General features: G+C 40.7%; 1 long non-coding RNA gene across 1 annotated transcript in view; it reads right to left on the reverse strand.

Annotated features, from left to right (window-relative positions):
- Positions 1 to 956: 956 nt before the first annotated feature.
- Positions 957 to 15,450, reverse strand: part of LOC108528611 (uncharacterized) — a 19,814-nt gene continuing 5,320 nt past the window's right edge. The window contains exons 2-4 of the long non-coding RNA XR_001885230.1: positions 11,816 to 11,998; positions 2,561 to 2,687; positions 957 to 1,276 (exon numbers count right to left, since the gene is read on the reverse strand). This is a non-coding gene — a long non-coding RNA (uncharacterized LOC108528611). The remainder of the gene's footprint in view (positions 1,277 to 2,560; positions 2,688 to 11,815; positions 11,999 to 15,450) is intronic.

Genomic DNA, 15,450 nt, shown 5'->3' on the forward strand with positions numbered 1-15,450 from the left:
TTAACCTCCCAAAGTGCTGGGATTTCAGGTGTGTGCCACCGCGCCCAGCCTATCTTGCCCATTTCTTATTAATTTTCTTCCTCTGGCCTTTCCTTTTCCTTGTCCGTTTGCCTTTAGCTTCTCAAATTCCTCTTTCCATTGTTTGTCCTCAGAAACTTCCATGTGAGGCCCTCAACAATCTCATACAACTTCAGTTTAGTTCTGAGTCAGGGCAGTGAAGATAAAATATGAATGGGCTTAGGAAATGGTCTTCCACATTCATAAAAGAAAAAAAAAATGTAACATTGCTGCCAGGTCACCCAGAACAAGTTCCAATTCCCAATAGTCAGGGAAGAATTTTTAAAGTAAAAAATCAATGGCTATGAAATTACACATTAGTCCAGGGCAGAGTGCTCTGTCTGTTTTCCCAGTGAACGTTCATCTTACTATAGTAATAGTGGCACAGACAATTTGCTGGAGTGAAGTTGATCTATAAGTGTTTTAATTAAAGTTCTGACAGCCAATTGAAGCCTTTTTTATTTTTTGGATGTATCTTATCAATCTTTCTCTGTCAGTGAATAGCTGTGCCTAGGGAGTTGAATGAATGAGGGAGGTGTAAGTTAATGTGGATGTAGTAACTGATCAGAAGGAAAGGGATATTACGGGTTTCTTTTCTTATAAGCTCCCCAAACTCAAAATTCTGTAAGGCATATCTTGATAAGTGTTTGTGGAACACAAGAATTGATGAAGATTGCTCTAGGACTGTGCTTTACCATAGGATGGGAATTTGGCCATCCTAGGTCTATTTGCTGGCTTTCTGTCTTAAAAGCTGTGTATTCTTGAACAAGATACTAAAACCTTCAAGTTTCACTTTTCTCAGTTTTAAATAGGGATAATTAACACTTACCTTATCACAGCAGGCAGAGTTGAAATCAGAAAAATAAAGAAGACAGTTAAGGCAATGACTGAGTGCTTATTACATGATAGATTTTATGTTAGGCATAGATGACATGGAGAAAACTAGTCTTGCTAATTGTCCTTGAGGAGCTCCAAGTTTAGAAGGGAAGATGGACATGGCACACCTAGTGAAAATACAACATGAAGCCGGTCGCGGTGGCTCATGCCTGTAATCCCAGCACTTGGGGAGGCCAAGGTGGGTGGGTCATTTGAGGTCAGGAGTTCGAGGTTTATGCATTTAGCACCTCTCTGCCATTGTTTACTGATATTCCCAAGTTAGACAATCCATGGACCATTTCTTGGGAACAAAATACCTCTTCATTAGTCCTGCTAGAGTTATCTGAAATAGAGGATAAAATATATAGGTTAGTGATATGACCAGGAGTTTTTCGAGAAATTGACATAAGCCATACTATATTCAATATTATGAAAGCCAATTGCATTTGGATGCTGACGTTTCTTGGACAATGCTTGGTTTAAACTTAGTCTTCTCAGCCTCAATCATTGACTTTTTTTTTCCAAGTGGAGATGTGAGAATGAAATGAGTACTGCCTGTGGGCCTAGCCTTCCACCTTCCTCCTGTGCTAAGCTTTTGACATGATCAGTCGTTGCCATTGTCTCCATCAATGGTCATTTTCATTCCCGACTGGCTTGTATGCCTAGTGGCCGTGGTAATGTCACGTCTCACCTTCTGAGAATACATAGACCACATGGAGCTGTTTTCCTCTAAGCAAACAAGCTGCCATAAAAGTCAACTAGAGGGAGGGGAAGTGACCCTAATGGGCTGTAATGATCCACTGTGTTTCTCTTCTTTTGCCTAACTTTGGCCTTGGCCAAAAGTAGCTTCTTGTTCCCACCAAGTCTTATATGTTTCCCTGTCCAATTGTCCTTTCTATGTTCCAAGAAGATGGCATGAAATAATAGATGTGAATTGGCCATAGAAACTGTGAGGCACTATATGCTTTGAAAATTATAAAATTATTATTACCTTGTTTCCTTCACAGGGATGTTCCTATAGGGACATAGTGGTATGGGGTGACGGGAGGGAGTTAGGTCAGTCTAATCACAGCAGGCAGAGTTGAAATCAGATAAATAAAGCAGACAGTAAGGCAATGACTGAGTGCTTATTACATGATAGATTTTATGTTAGGCATAGATGAGATGGCAAAAACTAATTTTGCTAATTGTCCTTGAGGAGCTCCAAGTTTAGAAGAGAAGATGGACACGGCACAACTAATGAAAATACAACATGAGGCTGGTTGCGGTGACTCATGCCTGTAATCCCAGCACTTTGAGAGGCCAAGGTGGGTGGATTATTTGAGGTCAGGGGTTCAAGACCAGCCTGGTCAACATGGTGAAACACAGTCTCTACTAAAAATACAAAAATTAGCCGGGTGGTAGTGACGTGTGCCTGTAATCCCAGTTACTTGGGAGGCTGAGGCAGGAGAATTGCTTGAGCCTGGGAGGCAGAGGTTGCGGTGAGCCAAGATTGTCCCACTGAACTCCAGTCTGGGCAACAGAGTGAGACCCTGTCTCAAAAAAAACAAACAAACAAATAAAAAAAAAACAAACAAAAAATATGAAAAGGGATGTCCAAAGTGAGTCACGTGGTGCTACAGGGTACCTTGGATGGAGGCACGGGCTTTCAATCGAGAGGCAGGGCATCCAAGGCTTCCCAGGGATGAGAGGAGAACGTGAGATCCATGGAGGTGGGAGTTACTCTCTTCTCTTCACTGCAATGTTCCCAGCACCTGGAATAGTGCTTGACATATGTTAGATCTCGCCCCCAAAATTTGATGAAGAAATGAATGACTGATTTTGAACTGTGAATTGGAAAAAGATGACAGAGATAACTATGACTTGGAGTGAGGAGTATATGAAGACGAGGCATTCCTGCCTACTCTGTAGGGCCTCAGATTTTTCTAGCACTGGAAAATGGGATCTCAATTTTCTAGTGCTAAATGCAGGCTCCTCTTTCCCCCTGCAACTGCCCCCTTAGGCAGATCTATCTTCACTGCAATAAATGGGGTTTGATACAATGACTGAAACAATTCTGCTATTATTAATCAGTTCCAAATACTTGATATCATTACTTAATCTGGACTTCCAGGGGATATTTGGAATTGAATTTTGACAAAAATTAAAGGAAGCTGGAAGAAGTTATTCACCTTTCCAGTATCATCGTTACTTTGGTGCCAGCAAAACTCCCACATTTCTTGTGCTTACATTCAAAATGTTGCCAACAAATAATTATACAACTTAGAAGAGCCAAGCAGATGGCCAGTGCCCCAAACACAGATTGACCACTGGCTCTATTTTTGACTGCCGATATTAAAAGCAAAATTCAAGTAGGCACTTAATAAAATATTTGTTAAATAAGTGAATATGGCTTATGTGTTGTCCCACATTTCCTGATTTATTTGATAAGAAGGGATTGGTGAATGATGGTGCGGAGTCCAATTATTGGACTCTGATTGCGTGCCAGGAAGAGGTGGAGTGTGTTCTAAACAACACAGGATGTTAGTCTGGAGGGTTTACTTAAGTCTCAAACCTCCCATGGTATGACTTTTGGCTGAACACTTCTGCTTGAGAAACCTAGATTGTCTCTACAAATAAGAGTTCCTTTAGGCTTGGACAGTCCCAGTAGTGCATATCTACCCAAAGGAAAAGAAGTCATTTTATCAAAAGATAGACTGGTGGCTCATGCCTGTAATCCCAGAACTTTAGGAGATAGAAGTGGGGGAATTGCTTAAGATCAGGAGTTCAAGAGCAGCCTGGGGAACATAGAGACCCCATTAACTGGATGTGGTGGTGCACATCTCTAGTTCTAGCTACTCAGGAGGCTAAGAGGAAGGATTGCCTAAGCTCAGGAGTTTGAGGCTGGAGTGAACAATGTTCACACTCCACGCTGGGTGAAGAGTGGGACTTTGTCTCTAAAATAACTAAATAAATAAAAATAAAAAGATACCTGCACCTGCATGTTTATGGCAGCACTATTCATAATAGCAAAGATACAGAATCAACCTAAGTGTCCATCAATAGAGGACTGGTTAAAGAAAATGGAATCTATATACACAATGGAATACTATTCAGCCATAAAAAGAATGAAATCATGTCATTTGCGGCAACATGGATGGAACTGGCGGTCATTATCTTAAGTGAAACTACTCAGAATCAGAGAGACAAATACCGCATGTTCTCACTTATAAGTGGGAGCTAAATAATGTGTACATATGGATGTAGAGTGCAGAATAATAGACATTGGAGACTTAAGAGGGTGAGCTGGTGGGAGGATGGTTGATGAGAAATTACTTAACAAATACATGGTATGTTATATGGGTGATGGATACCCTAAAAGTCCTGACTTCACCACTACACCATCTATGTATATAACCAAATGTAAGCATGTTTTCTTAAAAAAACAAGGGGTGTCCTTTAGGCTCTGAGATTCTGTGATTTCATCATCATCAGTTCCATATACATAACTCTTGTCAAAGGCAGTGAGGTTTTTTGTTCTTAAGGAACAGAGACATTCACATTTGCATTGCAACCCCACAATGAGGGAATCAAATAAACACAAATAATTAGAACTGGTCTAAGGACTTCATTTTTATGGGAAAGTTCAGAGAGGGGAAGTGGCTTGCTCAGAGTCATGGAGCAAGTTCGGATACAGGCCTAGAATCCAGGGTTTCTGAACTTCAGCCCAAGATTCTCTAGGTTTTCACCATAACAATAATCAATAATAGTGGCATGTTGTTGGACAGGGTCAGACTGAGGTGCACAAAGGCCAGATGGCTTGTCTAAATGATGTATTTGTCTTTGTGACCCTGCATAAATTGGTTGTGGGTTGTGGGGATCTATTGGCCTGGTTTCCTCCGTCATTTTACTGCTCAGATCAGCTCACCTTGCATATTAGATATGTGCCTATGGCATCAGAAGATCAGGAATAACCAAGCCACGGGCTTCTCAGGCTGCACTGGGTCTCTCAGCGTGTAGGTGTGTGTTGTAGGCAATACCCTTGCCACTGCCACATCTGACCCTGGCCACTCCCACCCCCAAGTGCTGATCTTAGGGAAAGCTGCAATTGAAGACATGGAAAAGAAAGAAATAGCAGAGTAAATCACCCACTTTTTCCTCCTGGAGTTTTGGTAGAGTTGACCTAAGATCCTTTGCTTCTCATATGGTAGAGATTGCTGGGTGTACCACCCAGTCTTTCTGAGAACAACCCAGTTAGACATAATGATTTAGAAAAACCCAGGGTTTTTTGGTGTCTAATTGATTGATGATTGATGTCTAATGTGGGACACGGGTGGTTTTTAACATTTTCAAGCACAATTATGTATGTGCATTGACTATAACCCATATAAAGTCCAGATCACCTGAATGGAAATGGAGACAAAGAAGAAAGTTTAATAAAATAAAGACTTCAAAAATATTACTCATAGAGTCTATGCATACACATATGTAGTCTCTCAATTAGGAGAGAACCGGAAGGAACTGGATTTTCAATCAAAGGCTGTGCATACTTTGTTTAACTGAATTCAGTGTTACAGAAATAATAACCTACAATGTGAATATGAAGGAATTTAGAGGAGAGAAAAATTAAATTCAGTGGGCAATAGCATTTTCCAAAGGCTTCTGAGAAGAGGTGAATTAGACAAGCTTCTTGCAGTGGATCAGTATATAGGCCAGGGTTTAAAAGGTTTGAATTCTATTTGACCTTAAAAAGATTACTGACTTCAGTTTTCTTGTTTATAGAATGAGAATAATAATGGTATTTATACTTAGCATTGAGGGAATTAATAAACTATTCTGTGTTATGTGCATGGCAGTGCTTTATATGGATCAAGTGCTAATAAATGTTAGCCATCACTAGTAGTATTATTTTATCCAATACAATGGTTTTCCAAACAATTATGCAATCTTTCTTGAAGACTACCTTGGATAGGGAGAAATATGCTGATTTTTAAGCTATTGTTTCTCAGCTCTAAATTCACAGTTCAGCGTTCTGCTTTGCAATGCGAGGGCTTAGAATCTACACATTCTATTTCTTCTTTGCTAGCTGGCCCCTGCTAGTTTCTCCCCGCTGGAGCACTGGAGAGAAACCGGAAAGCAAGAGGAGGGAGAGAGGACATGTTTCCTTCTGTGTGTTGTTCCTTTCAGTGCCACTTTCCACCCAACAGCTTTTCGTCCCAGTTACAGCACTTTATTCCAATCCGCAGCTTCTTTCCATACTTTTCATTGTTTTATTGTACTCCTCAGAGGTAGCCTGGCAACATCCTTCCTCAGGGGACTGAATTCCACCTCTATAGTATAGAGCTCTTCTTCCAAGCTGCTAAGGGAACAGAAGCAGCCGGGTAGCATCCCCTCTTCAGAGGGTTTGGGTCCTAGTTTCCTGGAGCCACTTCTCTGAGCTTTCTGGTTCTGATAACCTCAACCTCTTCCCTTTAATAAGCCATAGGGTAGCTGCTTGCTGCCATATTTTCATCCTATTATTTCATCATTCCTATTTATTTGTCAGTTTTCTCATGATTTTTTTTAAAAACCATTTCCCCATATTAAATTGTCTCTGTTAATATAACCAGTGTGGTTGTTTTCCCAAGTGACCTGACTGATCAGAGTAACACTGCAAAGCTAGAAAGCACTTTTGAATTTTCTCATTAAACAGGTTATGGCATTTTTTGTTTGTTTGTTTTTTGGTCCTAATCTATGAGGTCTATCTCTGCTGCCCCCCCTTCCTTTCTACCCATAAGATAGTTTTTGCCATTTTTACCGCTAAAGTTTTTTTGAAGTTGATGATTTAAAGCTATTGTTTAAAAAACCATTTCAGATGATTATAAGAGTTATTCCTTGTGCTAGATCAATCTGGTAGATTGACTAGAAGATAAATAAGAATAAAAACCACTATTCCTTGGACTGTCTCATGAGCCGTGTTCCTCACCAGGTGGTTTTGAGCTTGGCTTCCAGGTTGCCGCAGATGGTCTTAGCTGTTCTTTATTTCCATCTGTGAATTACATGGTTGAATAATGTAGTATTCTTTCTGTCTTAAGTGACAAAACTCAACTCAGTGTCTTTTAAGAAAAGAGAGACTTTCTTAACTGAAAAATTCAGGACATCTGTTTCAGGCATAGCTGGATCCAGATGCGGCAAATGATACCTCCGGGAATCTATCTCCTGAGTACACACCCTAAACTAAGTAGGGAAAGGAACACTCTGATTGACTGGCAGTAATAATGAAAATGTAAGAAGGACAGTGCATCTAATCAAAATCAGGGGTTTGTCTTCAGAATGAGGAGAAATGGATTCCAGGCAGGCAAATACAGCAAATGTTGCCCATGACACTATTGATACAGTTGTCCAAAGAATGTGGGTGTCAGCACTGCAGCGTGGAGATTTTGCCTGTTAAGATGGGGTGCTTCACTCTCTCCAGGATGCTCACTGCTCCATGCGTGTCATTGTCTCTAGAGTAATCAGCCTTGATGTTGGATACAAGGAGCAAATCTGTGAGATGACTCACTTGCCTGTTTTATTCTCTGTAATGGTCTCTTTCCCTTTTCCTTCCTCCTGGCAATCAGTGTGGTGAATTGGTTGATAAGGTGGGCTCTGAAACTAAATTGCTTGGGTTTGAATCTTGGTACCAATCTGTTAACCCAGTGACTTTGGGCAAGTTACTCTATTGTGCATCTGGATAATAGGACCTTTCTTCATCTTCATGTCTTTCTTTTTCTACCTTTCTTCATCAAATACTACAATAGTATCTTTTCCATGAGGATCTAATGAAATTATAAGTGCTGAAACAGTGCCATAAATGGTAAGTAATCAATAGGTATTATCATTATTCTCCCCCTACTGCAAAAACCATTTCCAGAGAGCTGAACCACTGGTAAGCCAGACTGGTCTCATGAATGTTTTACCAGATCTGTCTTCCTTTCTTCCCTGGCATTCTTCAGACTTTGTCCCATTGGTCGTCTTCCCTCTTGGAAATGAGAGCATTCTCTGTAAGGGTATGAGTCTGGCAGTCAGGCACCTCCTGGAATACATCCTGGCCTTTCCAGAAGTAATAGTCCAAATATTTCACAGGTATTATGGCTGTTGGCCCCAGTCATGAGGCAGCATCTTGTACACTCTTTGATGTATCAGATGTTAACCCTTGAGTTACCATGTCACAGAGATGGCCAGGTATCCTGGTTTAAAACAACTAGTTTTGCTATCTGAACCTATTTGGTTTCTGAGTCAGGGAGCATGAGTTCAGGCAGAAAGGGATACCTGTACTTCTCTACAGCTTCTAATAACTGCACAGTATTGCCCATATGAATGCATTGTGGTTTAGTTAACAGACCTTTGAATATTGAGGCTGATAGTAACTTTTCTCTATTTATAAGTAAAACTTTGTATGTGCTAATATTAAAAAAAAATAAAAAAACTAGTTATATGTTGTTCTGCTGGATTTTCATGGGGACAACACTCAGGAGCCTGGGGCAGTTGCTTTTTGCAGACTGGTGTGAAAGTCCTCCTATATTCTCTGTCTGCATGCCTCATTAGTCCTGACTGTTCCGCTTACTCATTCCATGATCCTAGAAGGTCACCTAGCCTTTTTCAGCCTCAGTGTTCACAGTGTTCAGCATTAAATGGGTTATCACATGGCAAATGCCTAATAAATATTATTGTTAGAGTAGACCCTGGAACAACACAGGTTTGGACTGAACAACTTTACTTTTATGTGGATTTTTGAAGAAAATATGTTAGAATGTGTTTTGAGATGTGCGACAACTTGAAAAAACTTGCAGATGAACCACATAGACTGGAAATATCGAGAAAATCACGAAAAAGTTTGGTATGTCATAAATGCATAAAGCATATGTAGAATCTAGTCTACTTTATCATTTAATACTATAATATATTCATGAATCTATTATAAAAAGTTAAAACTTATCAAAACTTGCAGAAACACAGTATATGGTGCCATTCATATTGCGGAAAAACAGTATATGTTGCCATTCATAGTTTAGAGAACTGTAAACAGATGCAAAGATGCAATATTAAATCATAACTACAGGCCAGGCGCGGTGGCTCATGCCTGTAATCGCAGCACTTTGGGAGGCCGACGTGGGAGGATCACAAGGTCAGGAGATCGAGACCATCCTGGCTAACATGGTGAAACCCTGTCTCTACTAAAAAGACAAAAAAATTAGCCGGGCGTGGTGGCGGGCACCTGTAGTCCCAGCTGCTGGGGAGGCTGAAGCAGGAGAACGGCCTCAACCCGGGAGGCGGAGCTTGCAGTGAGCCGAGATCGCGCCACTGTCCTCCAGCCTGGGCAACAGAGTGAGACTCTGTCTCAAAAAAAAAAAAAAAAAAAAACATAACTGCATGAAATTAATGGTAGTGCCTGCTTGTGTTGCTGTAATAATTTTGTACAGACCTCCTGTTACTACTGGAGGTGAGCTCAAAGGTTGTGTGTCCTCTTAAAACACTGTGTTACCCTAATCATTTCTGTGAGCAGTTTGCCTCTCCAGTAAATTGCACAGTGCAGTGAAGAGTGATCTCTCACAGTTCTTGCATTTTTCATCGTATTTAGTGCAATACCATAAACTTTGAATAACACCATAAGGCCCATACGAAGTACCACTAGTGATGCCAGAAGTGCTCCCAAGCAGCAGAGAAAAGTCCTGACATGACAAGAAAAAGTTGAATTGCTTGATGTGTACCTTAGATTGAGGTCTGCAGCTGTGGCTGTCTACCCTTTCAAGACAGATGAATCTATCATAAAGGCCATTGTAAAAAAAGAAAAGAAAATTCATAAAACCACTGAATAATCTACTATGTGTGTTATCACTAAGGGTTCCATCAACAATAGGCTGCTGGTAGTTAACATTTTGGGAATCAAAAGTTATATAGATTTTTTTTTTCCTTGCAGGAGAACTGGTGTCCTTAACCTCCCTATTTTTCAAGTTTCAACTGTAATAATATATTCCCCCATTCTCTACTCCCACTTTGTTTCCATTTGGACTTAAATCCTATGTTTCCTTTGACATTTTAGTATCCCAAATTTTATCTTAAAGAGATTTAAAAAATTCCTGAATGATGCTAATTGATTCTTCAGAAATAGGGGTGTAGGCTCAGCTTACCAAATTTGGGTTCAACCCCTCCTCCAAGATAATTAACATGCACTGATATTCCAGATCCTTTTCCCCCTCCATGGTGTCCTGGCAGAGACTTTGTAAGGTTCAGGCTAGGTCTGCACAACACTCTTAGATAAATCTCTCCCTTTGTCACACCGTTGAACTGCTAATAAAGAGAGCAGGCAGGCATTGTAGCAGGGCTTTCTTTGGTCAGAGAGCCTTAATGGTGTGTCAGGATTGTATAATTCATCCTCCAAAAGAATCCAAAAGAGAGATAAATTGTTTGGTTGGGAGAAATTAACTGCAGATTGATCCTATCTGTTTTAATTTAGCACAAGACGGCTTAGACTACTCCAAAGAGCCAGATGGGCTATTGATCTGACAGTAGGATAATCAGAGCCTCAAAGCTGGGTAGGGGGTGGGGGTTGGAGAATTTGGAGCACCTGGGACTTTGCCAGGGTGGGTTTCTTGGTACAAAAGCCACCCCTTAATTGAGCAAGTGCCTTTGCCTGCTAACAGGTCTTATTAGGAGCCAGAGCTCCTGAGGCCCAGGCCTGGCAGCGGCATGGGGCTGTCATGGAAAGAGATGATGTCTCATGCTGGGTGTGTTGGGAGAGAGATGCCACTTGGCAGTGGAAAGGGGATAAGCTGGGGGGCAGGAGAGATGAGAGGGGGGTACTGTGCTCTAGGAGGGCACTGACAAGATAGGAGAACTGGGATTAGAATCAGACAGTAGAACTTGGAAGCTACAGGGCCTCTCTTTTCCTCTCTTCCTTTTACTTTATTTTCTTTAAAAAATATTTGATCTCTTTTTCCAGTTTGTTTCACTTCTGTCTTGTCTCTGAGTTACCGCCCCCACCAACACTTGCAGCTGCATTAACCCTGTTACTGGTCTATAAAGAGTGCTTTCTCCGGAGGAGCCAGGGCAGAGGTGTGTATTGAAGCTGAGTGTCTCCAGCTGTGTGAGGGGCCCGAGTATGAGTGGGGTCACACCGTCCCATTGTCCTGAAGCGTTGTTTGTGGTCAGATTTCTCCTCTGGCCCACAGAGAGTTAGATGTCTGCTGTTTCAGGACACTCCCAGATGGGTCAGGCAGAGTTCTTGGGATGCCACAGTGATATGTCAGGACGCCCTGACACATGAGCTATCTGAAGGCCTAGCCAAGGCCCACATATCAAAGGGCAAATGGAGTCATGGGGGGCCCAGAGAAAGGGTGGATGATTCCAGAAAATGACACTTGGAACAGAGTTTTGCAAGTTCCCTGTGTCTGACTTTGACAAGACCCTGAGATCCCTTACTCCAAGGACCTGTTTCTGGGGTTGGGGCTGGTAGCAGGCCCTGGAAAGTTGTGTTAACTCTGGGTGGTCATCTGTCAGCAGCACTCCGACCAAGGATTCTGCAGTGCAGCAGGGATGTGCAGGTGGATATAAATGTTAGAAGGCAAAGCTGAACTCATCCTGCTAAGGAAAGTCACGACAATGGTATAAACTTAGGCTTTTTAGCTGGGGGCAAGGATATTGCTCCTCTTTTTCCTTATTCTCCTCTGCCTTCCCCTCCATCCTAACCCTTACCCCACTCCTTTCCGGGAACCCAATGATCTCCCTCATTCATGGAAAATTTTGTCAGGAAGACCATATATCTTATCAGGATATCATCAAGTCCCCTGAGGATTTGGTCTATAATGAGGAATAGAAAAAAGTGATACTTAACATAAGCCGGGTCAGATTTATCTGGAGGTAGACTTCTGAGATAACAACATACCTTTCCTCTGTTGTTGAAGTATCTTGGATAAATGAGGAGAGGCAGAGGGCAGAAAAGCCTTCTAAGAGAAGGAGATGATTCCTTTCTTCCTTCCTTCATTCATTTAATTTGATGGTCTACTGTGCTAGACTTCTAGACTCTGGGGAGCCAATAATCACTTAGTGACCTCATGGAACTTGCATCCTTGCATGGAGAGAATGGTAATAAAAAAATCACGTCTCAGGTGTTGAGGGCTAGGAATATATATATATTTTAAGATACTAATTATATAAGATTTTACTCTTTGTTTAAATGTCAAAATGAAAGCTTTAAATTAAACAGATGTCACTAACGCTAAGTACTTTATATCAGTGTTATTCAGGGGCAGTTGAATGGGTAGTTTTATAAATTTGTCTTTTCTGATTTTTAATTCGATTTATAGATGGAACAACAGATCCATGAGTTAACCTACATATTCAGTTTGAATTTTTCATAAAGCAAAGCCTGCTTTGCTCCCATTTTCTGTTCATTTGAGGGAAAATAGAATTTTGATGCCTGAAATAATAATGATTTCTTTTCCCATCTAAAAGAAATATCAACTAGAGGAATAGCTAGGTTCTTGACATAGTGGAAAAATAATAAAGTATATTAATAGCTGAACAAATGGATCTTGCTGGGAAATATTTTGGACTTTCAATGGTCTCACGGAGATAGAATATTTCCTGAACCTAAAACCCTTTTTTTCCTTTTGGTATTTTTACAAAAAAGACTAAATGCCTTTTGATTAAAATTGTGGAATCATTTGAAGGTAAGCTTTTGGAATGCCAGGGAACCGAGGCCCTGAATGCATGGAGCACTGAAGCCCACACATTGGCGTCCTCTTGCTAGGAGGCTGGCCTGACCTCCCCTCACTTTCCCTGCATTTTCAGGGTTGCTACGCTAACTAGGGCTCAGGACTCTTAACCTGTAGCTGCAAAAATGATAATTCTTACAAAAGCCTGGCAGATGAAAAGCTAAAGACAGATTCTGTATTTCATCTATGTAAGATGACCTAATAGTGAAGGGAATCTTTAGACTAAGAGAAAACGCCAGTCAAGCCCATTAACAGTCACAGACCTTTGTGTTAGGGTTTCACATGCAATTGAATGATCTAGAGACAGCTTGCTTCAGGAGAAACAGATTTTGAACTCAACGAGTCTTGTTTGAGTTATGGCTAGCTCTGAGACTTTGGACCGTCTGACTCTGAACAGGTTGCCTAAGCTTTCTTGTCTTCCACATCTTTAATGAGGAAAGTAATAGTATCTACCTCTTGGGATTGTTAAGAGGATTAATGAGTTCATATGTTTAAAACATGTTACAGTGTCTAGTGCATAGTAAACATGATATAAGTGTTAGTTATTACTAACTCTGGATCTCAGTTTTCTGACTCATGAGATGATATGCAGCTCAGGCTGTTTAAAAGCCATGAAATAGTGCTGTCTTTTGTAAATAGTAATATACCAAGCAAATGGAAACTAATTTAGGCCATGTTATTTTTTAAAGTTTGAACCTTCCTCTTTAGACAGTTTGATTATTTTCTCACATTTAATCATTATCCAATTTAATTAACAGAAAATAACCACCAATAGGCCCCATGTATTTTGCATTTATTACTGGTGGTTTGTACTGAGAGACTTCAGAGAAGATTTTTATTTAAAATGTTATACAAAATCAATATAATCCATTAAAACAATTACAAAAATATGACAAATGAGCAAAACAGATCATTCTTTATGAGCAGACCTGAGAGATACGAGAGGCCCTTTTGAAACGCTTGGACTCCGGGAATAATTCAATGCTATCTAATTCAATTCACTTGAAATATTTACTAAGTATCTGCTAGGTATCAGGCAGTGTGCTAGCACAGGAGAGGTTAATATTTAAATTTCTCTGCCCTCAAATAATTCTCAATTTAAGAAAAGGATCAGATAATAACATGTGTAAGTATAATACAAGGCAAGATATGAGGGGACCTAAATTCTCTGTGATTTCAGAGAAGAAAGATATCCCACTAAATGAATGGAAATACAATCACAGGTTTTAAAGTCAGAGGAGAATTTAGTGATGATCTTACTTAGCCTTTCATGCAATTCAAATTTTTTTTCCACAATAGCATTCATTCATGGGTCAATTTATTTACTTGCTCATTCTGTAATTCCTGAGTGCCTGCTGGATATCACAGATGTAGGACAAGCAAAGGTAATAGGACATGATATTAGTGTTCCTTTTTGACTTGGGAGGTCAATTTTTTTTCTCTTAAGACCTTCAAATGATTGGATGGGGCCCACCTGTGAGATGAAGGGTCATCTGTTTTAGTCCAAGTCTACTGATTTATTTTTATTTATTTTTTAATTTATTTTGAGACAGGGTTTCGCTCTGTCCCCCAGGCTGGAGTATGGTGATACAATCATGGCTCACTGCAATCCCTGCCTCCCGGGTTCAAGCAATTCTCATGCCTCAGCCTCCCAAGTAGCTAGAGTTACAGGTATGTGCCAATAGACCTGGCTAATTTTTGTATTTCCAGTATAGATGGGCTTCTATCATGTTGGCCAGGCTGGTCTTGAACACTTGGCCTCAAGTGATCCGCCCGCCTTGGCCTTCCAAAGTGCTGAGATCACAGACGTGAACCACCGCGCCTGGTCCAAGCCTACTGCTTTATATGTTAATGTCACCTAAAAAATATCTTCACAGAAACATCTAGAATAATGTTTGACTGAATATTTGGATACTGTGGTCTAGTCAATTTGGCCATCATAGATAAAATTAACCATCACAGATATCATCCTTGCCCCCGAGGGCCTTGCAACATTGAGCGATATATGTATGTGAAAAGATTTACTGTTCTGTGTAATTGTTGTTAATGATAGAGGGAAATTTCAGGAACTGTGGGGCCCAAGGAAGGGGGCAGCTAATCTAACCTGAGAGTGTCAGAGAGGACTTCTCAGAAATGGACATCCAGGCTGAGTCCTGATGACTTTCATCATAACCATGTGAGGCAGACAGCATTGATCTTCTCAATCTTGGCGAGGTTGAGAAGAGCACAATATATTGAGAAAACACAAAGAGCTGGGAAGAAGGAATACACACACACACACACACACACACACACACACACACACACAGAGAGAGAGAGAGAGAGAGAGACAGAGACAGAGACAGAGAAAGAGAGAAACTACTGTAATCACAGACTGAAAGTTGAGTATTGCCAAAGATAGCCTGGCTATTTTGATACACTATTATTTATTTGCTTTATTTTATTTTATTTTTTATTATACTTTAAGTTCTAGGGTACATGTGCATAACGTACAGGTTTGTTACATATGTATACTTGTGCCATGTTGGTGTGCTGCACCCATCAACTCGTCAGCACCCATCAATTCATCATTTATATCACGTATAACTCCCAATGCAATCCCTCCCCCCTCCCCCCTCCCCATGATAGGCCCCAGTGTGTGATGTTCCCCTTCCCGAGTCCAAGTGATCTCATTGTTCAGTTCCCACCTATGAGTGAGAACATGCGGTGTTTGGTTTTCTGTTCTTGTGATAGTTTGCTAAGAATGATGGTTTCCAGCTGCATCCATGTCCCTACAAAGGACGCAAACTCATCCTTTTTTATG

Source organism: Rhinopithecus bieti, unplaced genomic scaffold (genome assembly GCF_001698545.2).
Source record: "Rhinopithecus bieti isolate Rb0 unplaced genomic scaffold, ASM169854v2 scaffold_54, whole genome shotgun sequence".
In the NCBI taxonomy this organism is placed as follows: domain Eukaryota; kingdom Metazoa; phylum Chordata; class Mammalia; order Primates; family Cercopithecidae; genus Rhinopithecus; species Rhinopithecus bieti.